At 35.8% G+C, this 18,699-nt stretch overlaps 1 pseudogene across 1 annotated transcript; it reads right to left on the reverse strand.

Moving 5' to 3' along the window:
- Nucleotides 1–1,678: 1,678 nt before the first annotated feature.
- Nucleotides 1,679–7,894, reverse strand: LOC137723347 (beta-ketoacyl-[acyl-carrier-protein] synthase III, chloroplastic-like; annotated as a pseudogene). Its single transcript, XR_015961548.1, has 9 exons — nt 7,335–7,894; nt 6,185–6,332; nt 5,869; nt 3,923–4,059; nt 3,106–3,222; nt 2,919–3,035; nt 2,599–2,663; nt 2,277–2,508; nt 1,679–2,057 (listed from the first exon to the last, which is right to left on the reverse strand). The product of XR_015961548.1 is annotated as a beta-ketoacyl-[acyl-carrier-protein] synthase III, chloroplastic-like (transcript).
- Nucleotides 7,895–18,699: the final 10,805 nt, after the last annotated feature.

Below are 18,699 nucleotides of genomic sequence, written 5' to 3' on the forward strand. Positions count from 1 at the left end.
TTAGAATTTTTTTAGCATTGACTGGTGGCTCAAGAAAAATAAAAATAAATAAATTATTGGGCGGGAGAAAAAGAAAACAATTTTACTGAGGTCACCTCCAATCCTAGGCTATGGGCTAAACTTTCCCCCAAACTCAATCCAACACAAGGGAAAACTTTGGGCTAAATGCTAAATGGGGAACTAAGGCCAGATTCCGTCCAAAATTTAGCCCAAAAGTCGGTGTGGACCCCACCGAAGGGATTGCTTTTCAATGTTTGGCCGCCAAACGCAGCCCACGATGACGTCTAACGTGCGAGGCTTCCGACTGCCAGGGACCCACCCACGTGGGCCTGCCGGCCATATTCCGCATGAGCCCCAACGACTCCTTCCATCCAACGGTTGTGATTATCAGGCCGTTGGTTAATCCAACAACCTAGATTCAATTTTTTTTTTTATATTTTATATTATTGAATCCAACAGTTGAGATCGAATATAATAAAATCTAACGGTAAAATAAAAGATATAACGACCCAAATTTAAATCCAACGGCTAAAATAATTAAAAAAAAAATTTAACTCAAAATCGAGACTTGCTATCATGCCAGGGAAGCCTCTTTTGTCTGCCTTGCGTAGTAGCCTCTTCGAGTCTTCACGATTTGGCTTGTGGAGGTATATGGCTCCATATATGACTTGAATTGCCTAATAAAAGCGCTTCATATTCTCAATAGTAGTACTCTCCGCAATTCGGCAATACTCGTCAATTAAGTGTGCAGAGCACCCATTAGCTAGCATCTGAAATGCAGATGTGAGCTTCTGATGAGATGATAGACTTTGGCGGCCAACAACATCTACCTTTCTTGCAAAGTAGTGGTCATGATTGACAATTGCGTTCAAGATGCTTTCAAGTAGCTCTTTCCCTCATCCGAAACTGCCTCCGAAAATCATGAGCAGGAAATCTCGGACGCTCGATGAAATAATCTTTCATCATTCGGTCATGACACTGTTCTCTATCACGCTGCACAAATGAATGTCCCGTGACATAACAACGATGACTAGATTCGCCATGGTGCTCATATTGCATAAGCAAGTTTACAAGTTCAGCTTCGACGTTCATCAATTTTGCATCCTCAATGTCAAGCCTTGCTTGGTATTGTGCCATCTGTATTGCCCTGCTATGCCTTCTTCTATCACCCATTGATGAGATATTGAGGATTTTTTGGAAACAAAAACTCTTTGAAAGTTGAAAGATTGGTGAATATAAAGGATGATTGAAGGTTGAAAGATTGTGTGATCAACTAATATTGAACCTGTGTTTATATAGAAGATGATTGATGAAGGTTGAAAGTTTGGTGTTGAACGGTTGGTCAAAGTTAGTGAAAGTTGAAAGTTTGGTTGGTGAAAGTTAAAGGCTTGCTTTGTGAATATTTATCAGAATTTAAATATTTTTAGATTAAAATGTTTATTAAATTAATTTACAATAGTCTACATATTTATTATTTATTTTTTAAAATTAATTTAAGAAAAAAATTAGCCTAAGTTCATTCTTTAATAATTCCGGGCTAAAATTTTAGGGTTAGAGCAGAAAAACTGTTTTTGGGCTAAAAACTAAATTTGCCAGGCTAAAAAATTTGGTTTTTAGCCCATGGGTTGGAGATGGTATGAGGGTGCCAAAAAACTAAAGGAAGAAAAAAGCAGAGACAAACAAACAAAAAGGGAGCTGATGGAGATTATGATGCAACAATATCTAATACATTGGAATTTGAGGCGAGTATTGCAAAACTGCGTTTCAGTGTGCATCGCCTCAGGTTTCGGAGCAGGTCTTATTCTGTCTTGGCCGGAGGCGATGAGGTTTCAAGTTCAACCCCATCTGAAAATGGTAGAAGCCCAAGTAAGACCTGCTGCGAAACCGGGAGTTGCGATAGTATGGCCTGGTTTCACCTTCCCACTTCTCACATCTTCGTCCAACGCCAAAGGTATGGAAGCAGCGCTCGTGTTTCCATAGTTTGCCAAGTTCGAAATCACCTGCTCTGAAGGGATTTGCATGCGAGTAGAAACCGCATCGAGGATCCTCTGGTTTGCCTGTGTTATTGATTTGTTTTTGTTATAACCCATCACCATTATCAAAACAAGAAGTACCCCCGTCGCTTGTTTGCTAGGATAACCTTAAGTCGTTAAGAAGCTACCGTAAAGAGCTATTTTCATTCAAACTTCCCATTACAAAGAATGACAGTAGAGCAGAGCAATCATTTTAATCAGTAAACCCGGGGTAAACTTTCCGAACGATATCATTCGTCATACATGATGGAGCAGTAACCAATCAATGCTAGATTGAGGGAGACCGGCTTTTGCAAGAGAAGACTCAAGTGACTGTGGCACGGTACGCACAGCAAAGCGAAAGGCCTCTTTACCATTCATTCGAAGGCAGGAATATGAAGGGGGTCTTGGAGGGAAGCCTAGGACTGAACCATTAGAACCATTAGAACCCAATTCATCATCTGTTTCATTTCCTTCGAAGGCAGCAGTGAGATGTCTGCAAAGAACGCAATAGGTCAGTATCAGAAAAATGCTGTACTTGCTAAAAAGGTGCATAAAACAAACATAGAATCGAGAAATCACAAACCTGTTTCCTTCACCATCACTATGCACATCAAAAGAAAGCAAAGCATCATCCTCACCGTCGCAGGCCTACACAGTTACGGAAATTTAAGCTGTGGACTGAAATGTTTAGAAAGAAATCTTTACTCATAATTCATTTGATCAATTCTGGAAATGACGAGATTAAGATAGTATTATATGAGTTTCTAAAAAAAAGGGGACAAAAATTGCTGCCAAATAAAGCAGAGTCCAAAGTTAGAAGCTGAGAGGGACTTCAATGCCCCTATATAGAAAACTAGAGCTTAGATATATGCCAAAAATATTCATTAAGCAACATAAACGCACCTGAACTAATACAGCCCCAGCAGCATCCCCGAAGAGAATACACGTTCCTCTATCAGTCCAGTCGACAATCCGAGAAATAGCATCAGCCCCAATAACTAGAATTTTTGAATCCACTGGCTGTAGTTTGCGCAATATAGTTAAATCAATTAAACATGGAAAATAACGTGGTGTACTGAGTAAAGTTAACTAAGTCATTACCTTTAATGTGACAAGAAGCTTATACAAGACCCAAAATAAATCCGCTACAAGCAGCTGTAATATCATAAGCTAAAGGGTTCCTTCGGCAGCCAAGTGCTTTCTGAACCTGAAATTACAATATAACACAAATTCAAAATGTAAGCATTTACTGTATTAATAAAACAGCATAAGTACTAAGAGAGTAATATTCAGTCTTTCTTTGATTATATTATGGGTGATCGATATAGTTCAGTATTTGGTCAAAGTTCGTGCCATGGAAAAAGCATAAAACTATTTAAGCACAACAAACTTAATCAACAAAATAACCTGCTAGAAATCTAAAGACGAGACCTGAAAAAGCCACAGTTTTCAAAAGTTGGCCAGCAGTAGTCTGACCAAATACCGAACAAAACAAAAAAGCATGCCATATTTAGTACAAAACTCCAGTCCGGTCAAGATGAATCACGATAATGGGAACTCTTCTATAGTTCTTAGACATAGATGCCCCAAGGAGGCAAGAATCTACTTTTGTCCGAAATAGGACCCCCTTATAAATTAAGGCAGCTAGCAATGATCTGTTCCTTTTTATTTTTCTAATAAGAAATGGTCTTTTCATTAGTCGTAACAAATAAATACATACCTAGATAGATGAAATTTTGTTCATCACTTAAAGATTTATAAACCCCTCAAAACATGAAGAATCAAATATAATAGAAATCAATATTGGCATAACAATCATATAATGCACACCACTGTGAAGCTCAATCCCTATTTCTTTTTTTAAATCCCAACGACTTAATCCAGATACCACCTAGTGACCTATATACCTGAGGAGCACAGCCAAAGACATCATCAGGCGTAGATGTGCACATCAAGATTAGGTCCACATCATCAACATCAACCTGTGACATCTCAAGTGCTTTATGCGCTGCCTCAACTGCTAACGTTGTCAGGCTCTCTTTGCCTGTAATTTTACAAGGAAGTCATTCAAATATCCTGTAATTTTAGAAATGATAGCATAAAATATCCAGTACACCTAGAAATGAGGACCAGAGAAGAGACAGATAGTTGTATAAAATAAGTGTTCAAATAAAAGGTAGAAGCATCCAAACATCCAGTACAACTATAAGAAAGCCCCCTTAGGCTCTTACACATCTTACACTACCAACATCAATGAGGTCAAACCCCGCCATATGCTTATCGTTTCAGTTGTCTGAATAGAATGGTGAAGCCACAGTGACTATGTAACAAATATTGTTCAATAGGGGCAGAGAAAAAGGGTCATGTATAAGCAGCTAGCTGACAAAACTAATCCTAGGTAAGATTCAAATCGTCAACCTGAGAGGTCCAACAGATAGTTTCCTCTTGTAACGCAGTGCATGAGACTATGAAGCTGAATTTCCCAAGTTAAACTCATTGCATGTGATTTAAAACATCAGGCTAAGTCACGACTAATTGTTTACCAAATTTATGACACGTCGATTATGAATTCCAGTGTGAACAGCTATCCATTCATCGTTAGTATCTACTACTTTTGCGAGATCGTCATTTGAAATCTTAAGACTGGGTATTGCTGAGCCGCATCCAATTAACTAGTAGCCTTTACTGACAAGCCTGAAATAATAGAGATTAATTAAGATCAGTCAGATTATATTTTACAACAGCTGTAATATCATAAGCTAAAGGGTTCCTTCGGCAGCCAAGTGCTTTCTGAACCTGAAATTACTATATAACACAAATTCAAAATGTAAGCATTTACTGTATTAATAAAACAGCATAAGTACTAAGAGAGTAATATTCAGTCGTTCTTTGATTATATTACGGGTGATCGATATAGTTCAGTATTTGGTCAAAGTTCGTGCCATGGAAAAAGCATAAAACTATTTAAGCACAACAAACTTAATCAACAAAATAACCTACTAGAAATCTAAAGACGAGACCTGAAAAAGCCACAGTTTTCAAAAGTTGGCCAGCAGTAGTCTGACCAAATACCGAACAAAACAAAAAAGCATGCCATATTTAGTACAAAACTCCAGTCCGGTCAAGATGAATCACGATAATGGGAACTCTTCTATAGTTCTTAGACATAGATGCCCCAAGGAGGCAAGAATCTACTTTTGTCCGAAATAGGACCCCCTTATAAATTAAGGCAGCTAGCAATGATCTGTTCCCTTTTATTTTTCTAATAAGAAATGGTCTTTTCATTATTCGTAACAAATAAATACATACCTAGATAGATGAAATTTTGTTCATCACTTAAAGATTTATAAACCCCTAAAAACATGAAGAATCAAATATAATAGAAATCAATATTGGCATAACAATCATATAATGCACACCACTGTGAAGCTCAATCCCTATTTCTTTTTTTAAATCCCGACGACTTAATCCAGATACCACCTAGTGACCTATATACCTGAGGAGCACAGCCAAAGACATCATCAGGTGTAGATGTGCACATCAAGATTAGGTCCACATCATCAACATCAACCTGTGCCATCTCCAGTGCTTTATGCGCTGCCTCAACTGCTAAAGTTGTCAGGCTCTCTTGCCTGTAATTTTACAAGGAAGTCATTCAAATATCCTGTAATTTTAGAAATGATAGCATAAAATATCCAGTACACCTAGAAATGAGGACCAGAGAAGAGACAGATAGTTGTATAAAATAAGTGTTCAAATAAAAGGTAGAAGCATCCAAACATCCAGTACAACTATAAGAAAGCCCCCTTAGGCTCTTACACATCTTACACTACCAACATCAATGAGGTCAAACCCTGCCATATGCTTATCGTTTCAGTTGTCTGAAGAGAGTGGTGAAGCCACAGTGACTATGTAACAGATATTGTTCAATAGGGGCAGAAAAAAAGGGTCATCTATAAGCAGGTAGCTGACAAAACTAATCCTAGGTAAGATTCAAATCGTCAACCTGAGAGGTCCAACAGATAGTTTCCTCTTGTAACGCAGTGCATGAGACTATGAAGCTGAATTTCCCAAGTTAAACTCATTGCATGTGATTTAAAACATCAGGCTAAGTCACGACTAATTGTTTACCAAATTTATGACATTATCATGCACAGAAAAGTACAAACTGACCTGAAAGATCGATTACGAATCCCAGTGCGAACAGGTATCCATTCATCGTTAGTATCTACTACTTTTGCGAGATCGTCATTTGAAATCTTAAGACTGGGTATTGCTGAGCCGCATCCAATTAACTTGCAGCCTTTACTGACAAGCCTGAAATAATAGAGATTAATTAAGATCAGTCAGATTATATTTTACCAGCTTGTATTCATACCCCTATTTAGCCAAAATGCAATCTCAGTACTGACAGTGGCTCGTGGCAAAGGGACTCTGCTTATTACATCAAACACACAGCACTGGCTACGGTCCAACCCAGGATAACTTTAAAAAAGAACAATTATAATTAGACGCAGGAGACAATTTTAAAAGATCCGTCCTAAGCCATGAGCCATTGGTAGGAATTGCTTTTTAAATTTTATAAAAACACAAATAAAATAACCAACTCATTCAGGACAAAGTTCAATAACACACTAGGCATTTAATAAAGGGATACGGCAATTTGGTAATGTTCTACATTTAGCACTCTTTATCATAAAAAGGAAATTTGATGTTTTTGCCAAAAAATGATTCACCTAAGCTCGTACCTGCAATCCGACTTACATCAATGAAAATGCTTCTAACTTAGTTGCATCCTCTAGTTAGTCGTAAAAATGGTTTGTTAGACGGTTACTTTACTGTGCCTTAAACATCTATGTATATGTATACTTCCCTCACTTTGAGGCTTAAATTGATTGTAATTACTAGAAAATTCGGCTTCATTGATTCGGATAGATTGTAGTCGGCTTCATTGCTTAAGCCTAGTAAATCCTACTCCAATGGAGATGAATAACATCACCTAATTCTCAACTCCTAGTGATTATAGCCAAACCGAAATTTAAAAACTTTGTGCAATAGAAGTTTAAATATGGGAATTTAAACTCCTTCCCTTTCATATATAGAAGCTGGCTATGCAATGACATGCCAACCATAACTACAATCATATTAAAACAAATCGAGCCGATACAAGTAAATCCAGAAAACTAAACAACTTTATGACAAAATGCACATCATGAAGCTTTCTAACAAAGATGATAAATCAAATTCAAAATCCAACATACAAAATAATGAAGGGGCAAAAAAAACCAAAACGAATGAAAGAACGGAAATTGAACTCACTTGGGTGCTCGAGATTCAGAAGCGGATGCTCCAACATGCTTCTCTGCGCCTTCAAAAATGCTGGAGCTGAATACCCTCTTGGAGATTCCCTCTGGGGAACGGAACCCAGATCCAAAAATGCGTATTGAAGGTTGAATCTTCCTCCTCGGGGTCGGAACTGTAGGAGAAGTGAAGAACCCAGATGCATTGGTTGCCATTTATTTAAACCCACAAAACAAAATTTCAGACCCAAAAAAAAAAAATCCAGAGCCCCATTGAGATTGAATTCAGGTAATATTTGAAAACCAGAAGCATGCAATGAATGGCGTAAACGAAACCATGAGAGGGATAGATCAACAGCTATGGCGGAGGAGGGACCCTTCTTTCTTCGGAGGATCCAAAGCAAGACAGACAGAAAGAAAAAAGATGAAATTTTTACGAAATCAATAGGCTTTAGGCAATTACGTCAAACCCAAATGAGCAAACTCCAATGCTTTCAATTTTCTCTCTCTAAAAGTTATTAACAGGTGCAGGGGAGGAGAGAGAGAGGCAGTCAGTTACTCATATGCCATGCTATGCTCCTTTCCCAGATGTTATTGTTCTCCAGCAAAATTTAAAGGGCGGTTAAGGTTTTTAACACAACCAAAGTAAGTGGTAGAAAGTTTATAGAGAATTTTTGGGAAAAAAAGAAATTTTTTTTTTTTTTATAGAGAATGACTTACATGAAACAAAATAATTTCACTGTTATTGTGACTTTTCAATTTAATAAAATTGATATTTTTTAGAATAAATGATATTATCAACATTAAGGTGGTGGAAAGTGTGTTAAGTCTCACAATGAACTAGTAATAATGCGGTTTAAATTTACCTTTACCGAAAATCAAACTAAGTCTCACATGATGTTATATATAAGTTTTTCTTAACATAAAACTATTTTATATAAGTTGTTCTATAAAATTGATTTCTCTTGACATGATTTTATAAGACTGAATTCAAACGCCACGTCATGGCATACTCATTTTATATAAATTGTTATCAGAATCTATAACATTGATTAGTCTTCATTGGTCCTGTGGCTTAATTTGGTGGTCCAAGTTTGACATTCTAATGCGTTGGATTGTAGGGGAGTGGGGACCCTCTCCCAACTTCCACCTATAAAAAAAAAAAAAAAAAAAAAAGGAAAATATTCCAAAATAGGATAATTTTTTTATCTTGGGACAAAAATAGGACAAACCGGCCATGGACAAATCATGCACACCATGTACAAAACCGAAATTACTAAAATACCCATATATAAATACTAAAAATCATTAGCCCATTGCATCACTGTTCTCATTTGGAAGAGAGAGTTGTCAAGAAAGCTCTATGAGCTTTGAGTTTCTAGGTTGAGCTTAGATCTCTAAGCTCCCATTTCGAAAAGAAGGAAGTCCAAAGAGAGGCAAGAAGAGTGAGCTAGGTTTTGGGTTGACTTCATACCTCTGATTTCGAACAAAGGGATGCAAGAGAGAGGTGAGAAAAGTGAGTTGAGTTTTGTACCATATTTTTTATTTTGGCTGGAAAATTCTATTTTTTCCAACAAATAAAGATTCGGTAAGCATAGTAATGTAAGGTGTTTAGTTCCAAGTTCCTTCATCAATGATTTATGGATAAATGGGTTGTTTGTAAGATGATTTAATACTTGAAGTTAAATTAGAGTTTATGTTTCATGTTGGGGTGTATGGGTTGTGGAATAAAATTCAAGTTTTGACATGCTAGAAACTAGAATAAACAATTTCTGGTTCAAGTGTCCAATTGCAAATATTTGTAAAAAAATTCCGTAATATGCATGTTGTGTGCAAATGGTGTGCATGGCTACATATTAAATATGAGAAGATGAAATGTTCACTAGTTATGATGCATGCATGTTGTGCCCCAAAATTTAGCGAGTATGACAACAATCTAGTTGGCCGAGGTGAAAAACAAAATTAAAAAAAAAAGGGCTTAGAGGACGTTAAGAGTCATGCGTGTCCATGAAATAAGGATAACGAGTATTACGTTTTCTATGTGCACAGTTAAGTGGTAGTTGATATACGTAACAAGACTTTTCAAACTGTTACTGTAACTTTATATACGTAACAATTATGTTTTAATTGTATCCACTATACCAATATATTTCCATTAAAGTTTCTCCCGCTTTGTGCATATCATGTGCATGTATTGTACATATTATTTGCATGTGGTGTGCATATAGTGTATATGGTGCGTATTTACATCTTTGATACTCTTCACATTTACGGAATTTACTACTTTTTCCTTTGAATCAAAGGCAAACCCTGCAAATACGAAAAAAGTGAACGAGTTCGTGAAACAATTTTTTTTTATTCAATTGGGTTCTTTCGTGCCCATTCAAACTACAATTTTCAAATCCTTGAAATATTTGAACCCAATCAAATTTGATACCAAATTCAAATAATGAATCTTTGATTCTTCATATAAAGTTTAGGGTCATTTATATGATTGTGTCATTTTTTCTAATTTTGAAGAGAGAGCAATGAGTTATGAGTTTTTGGGTTGAACTCAGATTTGTGCGCATAAGATGTGCATATCATGTGCACGTTGTGGTACATACAGTGTATGAGTGAGCTTAATACAAAGAGAGCGAATGAGTACGCGAAACAATTTCGTTCATATCCTTCTCTCTTCCTTCTTTCCACTATGATTTCTCTCTTTTCCCTCAAATTTATCTCTTCTCCAAAAGGCAACTGACCTTTAATACATTTTTTCATTTAATTGCAGTAAAAGCCAAACCCTCTTTTATTGCTTGTAAATTTGGATCGAGAGAGAGAGAGAGAGAGAGAGAGAGAGAGAGAGAGAGAGAGAGCAGAGGGGGGGAAGACAGAAGAAATAAAAACCCTCGTATAAATCAGAGAAATAATAAAAAAAAAATAAAAAACCATAAATGAAGGATTTGGGTGTCCTCCAAGAAATACAAAACCAATTACTTCAACCCCAAAAATCCATCAATCAAAAAGCAAAATTAAGTAAATCCAGTTCACAAAACCTACAAATGAAAAGATAAAAATTGAAGAAGATGGGTGGTTTAGAGAGAGCTCTTGTGCATATTCGAAATATAGAGAGATGAGAGAGAGAGAGGGTGAAAGAAAGAAAGAAAGAAAGAAAGAGAGAAAGCTTGGATGAAGAAGATGGGTGGGTTAGAGAGAGCTCTTGGATGAAGAAGATGAGTGGGTTAGGATTCTTCGAATTGGAATTGGACAAGAGAGATTATCTCTTTCTCCTCATTGTTTCACTCTCTACAAAATGAGAAATGAAAGCTATAATTTCTGGATAACTCATTTATATGTGAGGACAATTTGGTAGTTTCAAGGTGTGGGAAAAATCTTATTTTTGTCCGATTGTTGTGCATGGCGTGTGCATATTCGAAATGTCCTATTTTTGTCCCTAGATTAAGAAATTGTCCCATTTTGGCGTATTTCCCTAAAAAAAAGCCTCTCCCAACAACATACATGTAGAGCCTAAAATAATCCCACAAATTCTAGAGGCAAAATGTGAACTTTTGCTCAAGAAAGACAAGATTGCCCTCATTAAATGAGCATGCTCCTCAGATACTCCCACGCGCAACTCACACCCCTGAAGGTCCCAGCAGCTGAATACTAGCTACTGTCCATAGCTCACCTGCTTTTGGCAAGGAAAAGTCAAAGCATTAAAGATAAGGATTAAGTACTTATATTTTATCTTCAATATATTCCCAAATGAAGATTGACTCCATTCAAGTAAGTAATCCCTATTTAAATCAATTAGGAATAATTACTCCATTATCTCAAAATATTATTTCCTATTTAATATCTTGAAAATATTTCTGCTTTAAAACCTTGGCCAATAGGATGCCGCCATATGTAGGGTAAAACCCTAACACTATGGCTGGCCCTCTCATCCTATATATACCCCATATTCTACCAAATTTCGATAAGCTTTTGCTACCCCTAAAAGCCCTCAATACTTTACACTTCTCAGAGAAACTAACTTAGGCATCGGAGATCCATTGGCCTAACCCCCCCTCACCTCGTGGGTGCGTGAGGCTTAGGTCTTTGATTAAAGGTGTTGATTGTTTTGCATTAGCATTTTCATCAAAGCTAGAGACTGCGGAAATTTGCATTGACAATAAAGTTAAACTATTTTCTCAAGTCAAGAAAAAGGAAACCCATTTTTTTTATCAGAAAACCAATTTGTTGTTACTTAGTACTACAGTTTAGCGGTATTCCTCTTCACTTGTAAGTGAGAATGATGTGATATAAACTAACACACAAATTAAACCCTCTTTTTGATTGTTGTAGTATGTGAAAGTAGGGATTGTTCTAGGCCGGAGATTATAAGGGATGCTAATCAACACAAACTAGACTTAAAAACACAAAACTAGACTCTAATGACTCAAAACTGACCAAATTAACTCAAAACAACACAAAACAAGCAAATTGACTCAAAACAGGAACTAAAGGATGATTTGGACGAATTCTAAACTTATGTTGACTCAAAACACTAAAAAGAAACCCATTTAAACAAATTCTAACTAAAAGACATGAAATATAAGGGGGGAAGTGGTTTTTGACGAATTTAAAGTAAAAGCAAACAGATTTAAAGACTCTGAACAACTTTGGATGAAATTGGGTGTTTGAATGGGTGAATGGCTAGCTAAAGTGTTCATCTCCACACATGACATATATGCATACAAATCAATTTTCAGTTATTATTCCTATAAACCATGAATGACAATGCCCCAAGTTAACCGTGAATTGCACAAATTAACTCTCAGATTTGCCTAATTTCATTGAATTGGACTCAGCGACGCAATCAAATTATTCTTATCAAGTTCTCTATATGAATTACATAATAGAGATACATATCAAAGATCATTAAGTTCTATGAAAATCATAAGCATTGACATGACATTCGTAACTATGAACTGCATGATACTCCTGCCATAGATTTACTTAACACAATCATGACTAGTGACTTCTGCTACTTATAAATATAAGTTCATAACGATTAGGTGAAATTCCCTTATATTTTAGCATCAAATTCATGCATGCAAACTAAGTAGGCCTCCTTAATCAATATACAAGAATAAGTTACCAATCAAACAGATAAGTATATCGCATTCATGTTTTACGAAACAATAACTGGAGGAAATCAATTCATAATAAACATATGTTCATGGCTTCAAATTCACCTCTAGCTAAAAGGAAATTAATTCCACATGTTCATCATAATTGAAAACCAAATTAAAATAAACATCGAACTAAAACTAAGGATAGAATACACCTAGAAACGCTCCAGCAATCCCAAAGGTCTTGAATGGCAGGCACGGCTCTAAGCTTCTTTGTCTCCTTCCTTCCTTGTTGCTTCAAGTATCACCTTCCAATCAATTTTATGCAATCAATTTCATCTTGTTATTTGTTATGCAATCAACTTCATCTTGTTATTTGTTATGCAATCAATTTTATGCTTTGAATGAAACGGGCATGAGTTATAGTATTTGGATCTATAATGATGAAAACGCATTCTAAGTAGCAACCGAGCAAAGAAATAATGAGATCATGCAACGACTTTAGAAAACAAAAACATCACAGATTAATAACTCTCAAAATAAAGTTTAGGCTCAAGTCTCTTAGGGTTGTAGCGTTAGTTTGAGTTTCTTCCTTCAAGCATGTTACAAAAACTGATTTTTTTTCTTTTTATGTGATTACATGTGAATTCGTAAACAACAACTACAACTAAGTATAAACCAAAGAGCATATCAAACTTCCACCAATGTTTGTAACTTTCTTTAACAGTCATGCAATTAAAAACCAAATCCTCATCATTGTGTTGGAAGGTACCCTAAGGCACAAACACACAAAAACGACTCTAAAAACAACTCTTTTTGGTTTTTTTTTCAAAACTTTTCGATTTTTTTTTTTCAAATTTTCGTATTTTCCTTTCAAAACACATTAACACACTTCAAAACAAAATAAAAACACTTAAAAACAATGAGTAACAACTTTAGAAGTTATAGGTGATAAAATTCGAAAATAAATCATGAAAAGCATCTATTTACCCCCCCCCCCCCACACTTAAACCAAACATTGTCCTCAATGTTTCAAAAGTAGACTCACATGCAAACAATCAAACAACGCAACTAACAAACATGACAATTATGGCAAAGTAAAAGCAATAAAGAGTAGGGTTAAGGAATGCAAATCTAGTTGTGGAGCCGGAGATTCCTAGGTCTTCTTTATTTAAACGCATGGGTTGCCTCCCAAGAAGCGCTTGCTTTAACGTCTTCCAGCTGGATGATACCTTCTTTTAAGTTCCCCTAGGGTCCACGGCATGGAATTGATCTTTGAATGGAAGGTGATACTTGAAATGATCCGGGAATGGTTTAAATTCTAAAGTGGGTGCCTGAATCATCAACAACTTGTTAGTAGAAAACGAAATTGAAATCCGATGAGGTGGCTTACCTGTGTGCCCCGACAAGAACTCAAGGATAAACACCACTTTTTTGAAAGTTCCAAGAACTTTGCACTCAGCCAGATTTGGTGTGAGGGTTTGACTTGTCCTGTGTCATAAAATCCAACTTCTTTGGGGTTGGTTGTCTCAAGTACATCCTCTTTGATAAATTCTCGATATTCCCCAGCCACTTCTTTCTCTTGAATCATTCTTCTTGTTGTACAAAGTTATTTGAACAATTCAACACATTCTGGAACTTGATTTGTTGTACCAAGAATTAGGATATTACTTTGCACCTTTGGAAGGGCTTCCAAGATTTCTTTTTCACTCTCTTCTTCCTTGGAAATCATGAACTTGCAAGGAATAGGACATTTGGTGGAATGGGGTTAGAAAGATTTGAATTTGGAACAACCTTACTTGAATTGGATGGCGTAGGAGCCTTAGAAGGCTGCGGCAAGGGATGTTCTTCCATTGTCGTGGCCTTGTCCACCTCTTCTTCTTGTTGCAACACGTTCTGGCTGTGTTTGGACATTTTTGGGTCAGCTCCAACCTCTATACTACTTCCCAAGGTGATAGCTTCAACGATTTCAAATCTCCCGTTGGATTTACAATAGTTGAGTTGGAGAGTTCACTTTGTTCTTGAATTTGCCCCATGAATTCTGCGATCTCTCTAAGTTGATTTTTCAATTCGCTTATCTCCTTAGCTTGGTTTTGCATCTCCTTGGTTTGATTTTGTAAACCTTGAGTCAAAGAAGTGAGTATTGGAAGAATTTTATCATAATCCAATGACGAACCTGAATTTGGTTGGGATTGTTGTGGGGGAGGCTGTGGTGGCTACGTAGGTCTTGAATAGAACTCCTCATATGGCTGCCAATATCCTTCTTGTTGAGGTTCGCTCCACATAAAATTTGAATGATCACTCCCACTTGGATTGTAAGTGTTGGAAAACAAGTTGAATGATCGCTCCACATAAAATTTGAATGACCGCCTTGATAACCCCAAGCATTGACATTATCCTAACCTCCATTCTCAATTAATTGAGGATGTTGATTAGTTTGATATCCTTGCCTATAGGACACACCAAATGTACCAACGCTTTGCATTCGGGACCTTTCAATATACTATGACAAAAAAGAAGTAAGATTCGCTATTTGAGAACACTAACAATTGTCATGTCTTGCTTCTCTAGTTCCTAAAATCAAAGAAAGAAAACTAGATCAAATATCACAAGTAAAATAAACAAAAAACAAAGGGATTAGCAATTTTACTAATCCCCGACAACGACGCCAAAATTTGATGTGATATAAACTAACACACAAATTAAACCCTCTTTTTGATAGTTGTAGTATGTGAACAGGGATCGTTCTAGGTCGGGGATTAGAAAAGATGCTAATCAACACAAACTAGACTTAAAAACACGAAATTAGACTTTAATGTCTCAAAACTGACCAAGTTAACTCAAAACAGCACAAAACAAACAAATTGACTCAAAACAAGAACTAAAGGATGATTTGGACGAATTCTAGACTTATGTTGACTCAAAACACTAAGAAGAAATCAATTTAAATAGATTCTAACTAAAAGACATGAAATATAAAGGGGGAAGTGGTTTTTGACGAATTTAAATAAAAGCAAACAGATTTAAAGACTAAACAACTTTGGACGAAATTGGGTGTTTTAATGGGTGAATGGCTAGCTAGAGGGTTCATCTCCACACATGACACATATGCATACAAATCGATTTCCAGTTATTATTCCTATAAACCATGAATAACAATGCCCCAAGTTAACCATGAACTGCACAAATTAACTCTCAGATTTTCCTAATTTCATTGAATTGGACTCAACGACGCAATCAAATTATTCTTATCAAGTTCCTTATATGAACTTCATAATAGAGATACATATCAAAGATCATGAAGTTCTATGAAAATCATAAGCATTGACATGACATTCGTAACTATGAAATGCATGATACTCCTGTCATGGATTTACTTAACACAATCATGACTAGTGACTTCCACTACTTATAAATATAAGTTCATAACGATTAGGTGAAATTCCCTTATATTTTAGCATCAAATTCATGCATGCAAACTAAGTAGGCCTCCTTATTCAACATACAAGAATAAGTTATCAATCAAACATATAAGTGAATCGCATTCATGTTTTACAAAACAATAACTGGAGGAAATCAATTCATAATAAACATATGTTCATGGCTTCAAATTCACCTCTAGCTAAAAAGAAATTAATTCCACATGTTCATCATAATTGAAAACCAAATTAAAATAAACATTGAACTAAAACTAAGGATAAAATACACCTAGAAACGCTCCAGTAATCCCAAAGGTCTTTAATGGCAGGCACGGCTTCAAGCTTCTTCTTCTCCTTCCTTCCTTGTTGCGGCACTCTTTGTATTTTTCTCGAAAATTCTCTCTTAAGCTCTTGTGTGTGGTGATCTGAATGGTGCAACTGATGTGGGTATTTATAGGGCTAGGGGGGCATAGCAAGGTTGTTTTGGAGAAAGAGTTTGCACTCCAAAGGTTGTGTTGGAAAAGGATTGCACAACACAAACCAACAGGGACAAGGATCCAAGGTGTGGCAAATTTCTAGGTTTCTAGAAAGGGTGCTGCATCATAGATTTAGGGGAAATGATAGGGCTTCTAGAATAAGATATTTAGGTGATTTAATGTGCCCTTTGCAGCTGGAATTAAGGTAGCAAAAGAGTAAGATAGGATAAGATAAGGTAATTTGGATAATGTTTCCTTCTTCTTAGCTGATTCCTTATCTTCAATGATTAATTCTTCCAGATGTTAAGCACATTCTTAGCCCTTCTTGAACTTCAAATTCATCCATCCACCTTACTCCATACTTATGTTATCCATTTCAAGCCCAAAACTGCTCCAAATAGCTCCAAAATGCCATTTCTTGCCAACTTTGCCATTTGGACCTACAAACACACGAAAATAGCTTAAAACACTATAATAAATAGAAACTAACTAAGTAAATGCAAGGAAATAGGCTAACAAAGTCGCATAAATATGCTCCTATCAGAGAGGTCTTAAGTTCGATTTTCCCCAAAAGCGAAGTTGAACCATGTTATTACGGCAAGCCCATTGTAAGGCTTAATCCATTTTCTCACCCGTTAATGTAGATATTTGTTCATAAAAAATTATTAATTTATTATGACAAGTTAATTGTGTGGTTATAAGTCTAAAGTTTATACTTTCGAGGTAAATATATTAGAAAAATAACTTAATTTATAATATCATTCATGTTGCACCATAAAATTTAACCGAAGATAACAATATGAGCCTTCACAAAAGTATGATATTGATGCAGATGACGTTTTACCGTAGCTAAAAAAAAAAATCATGTTTATGCACCTTGGTACTAGTTTGATTCCCACTTATTTCTCTTCTCTTAAAACAACATTATTTTAAGACATCTTTAAACGTAGGCTAATAACATAGTTTGATTAAATTTTGTCATACCATGTCTCATATCGTGCATGTACTTTTGTAAAGCAGTGAACATACACTAAATTAGTTCATCAAATCTATGCCCAAAATGATGACGTATATTCTATACCATATAAATTTTTATTACAACTTGAATTAAAACACAAATTTAATTGATGTCAGATCATTTGATGCACAAATTTAGTACATAAATTTGGTGTGCCTAGCATTGTTCATTTTTGCATGTAATACATAAACAAGTAACACACCATCCTTTAAAAAGCAACATTTCTTTCTATCTTTCTTTTTTCTTTTGGGTTTTTGTCACATAAGGTCCCTAAGATTGTTCAAACTCGTCATTTTGGTCCCTCACTTTCAAAATCAATCAATGTCGTCCCTGACATTCACTATCGCCCATCAATTTGGTCCTTTCGTTAAGATTCCGTCAACTATTCTGTTAGTTTGTATGTGGAACCCACAACTCCAATGAAATGGTGACACGTAGATTACACAAAATAAGGGTTTTTTTTTTATCGCAAATGGTCCTTGACATTGATCTAACTCCTCATTTTGGTCCTTGAGTTTCAAAATTTGATAAATTTGGTCTTTGACTTTCAATATGGAACGTCAGTTTAATCCTTTCATTAAAGTTTCATCAATATCTTTTGTCCCACTAATTCAATCATATGACGCCACGTGAATTCACAATAATAAATTTTTTTTTTTAAGATTTAAAACTAAAAGTAAAATAAGAAACTAAAAACCAAAATTAAAAGAAAAAAAGTCATCGTCGTCTCCATTAGGGTATGCTAAAAAAGAAAGGGAAGGCCCCATGACACCATTAAAGTATTTGGCCTTATGAACTCACTCCTCGTTCTCTTTAGTTGGTTATAATCCTGTCACATTTGAATTGAATTTGGATTCGATTTTATCGAATTTAGATTGAATTTTTTTCCAATTAGGGTTATGGGATATGAGAAAAATGTCAGATCGGAATACTCGTCCGTTGGTTCACTCTTAAAAAAATTAGTTTGGTATAGTTAATCCATGCGGAGCTATATGATTGGATTCATGGGACCACATTAGCACATAAAAGAAAAATATTGATGAAATTTTGACAGAATGACTAAATTGATGTGCAGTAGTGAAAGCCAAGAACCAACTTTATAGATTTTTGAAACTCATGGACCAAAATGAGGAGTTGGATCAATGTCGGGGACCATTTGCAATGAAAACCCTTATTTTGTGTATCCACGTGTCATCATTTCAATGGATTTGTGGGTCCCACATACAAACAAACAAAATAGTTGATGAAATCTTAATGGAATGACCAAATTAATGTGCGATAGTGAATGTCAGAGACAACATTGATTGATTTTGAAAGGGAGGAGCCAAAATGATAAGTTTGACCAATCTCAGGGACCAAATGTGATAAAAAC

The sequence above is a fragment of the Pyrus communis genome, chromosome 4 (assembly GCF_041283825.1).
Source record: "Pyrus communis isolate YQ-2024b chromosome 4, ASM4128382v1, whole genome shotgun sequence".
Classification (NCBI taxonomy): Eukaryota; Viridiplantae; Streptophyta; class Magnoliopsida; order Rosales; family Rosaceae; genus Pyrus; species Pyrus communis.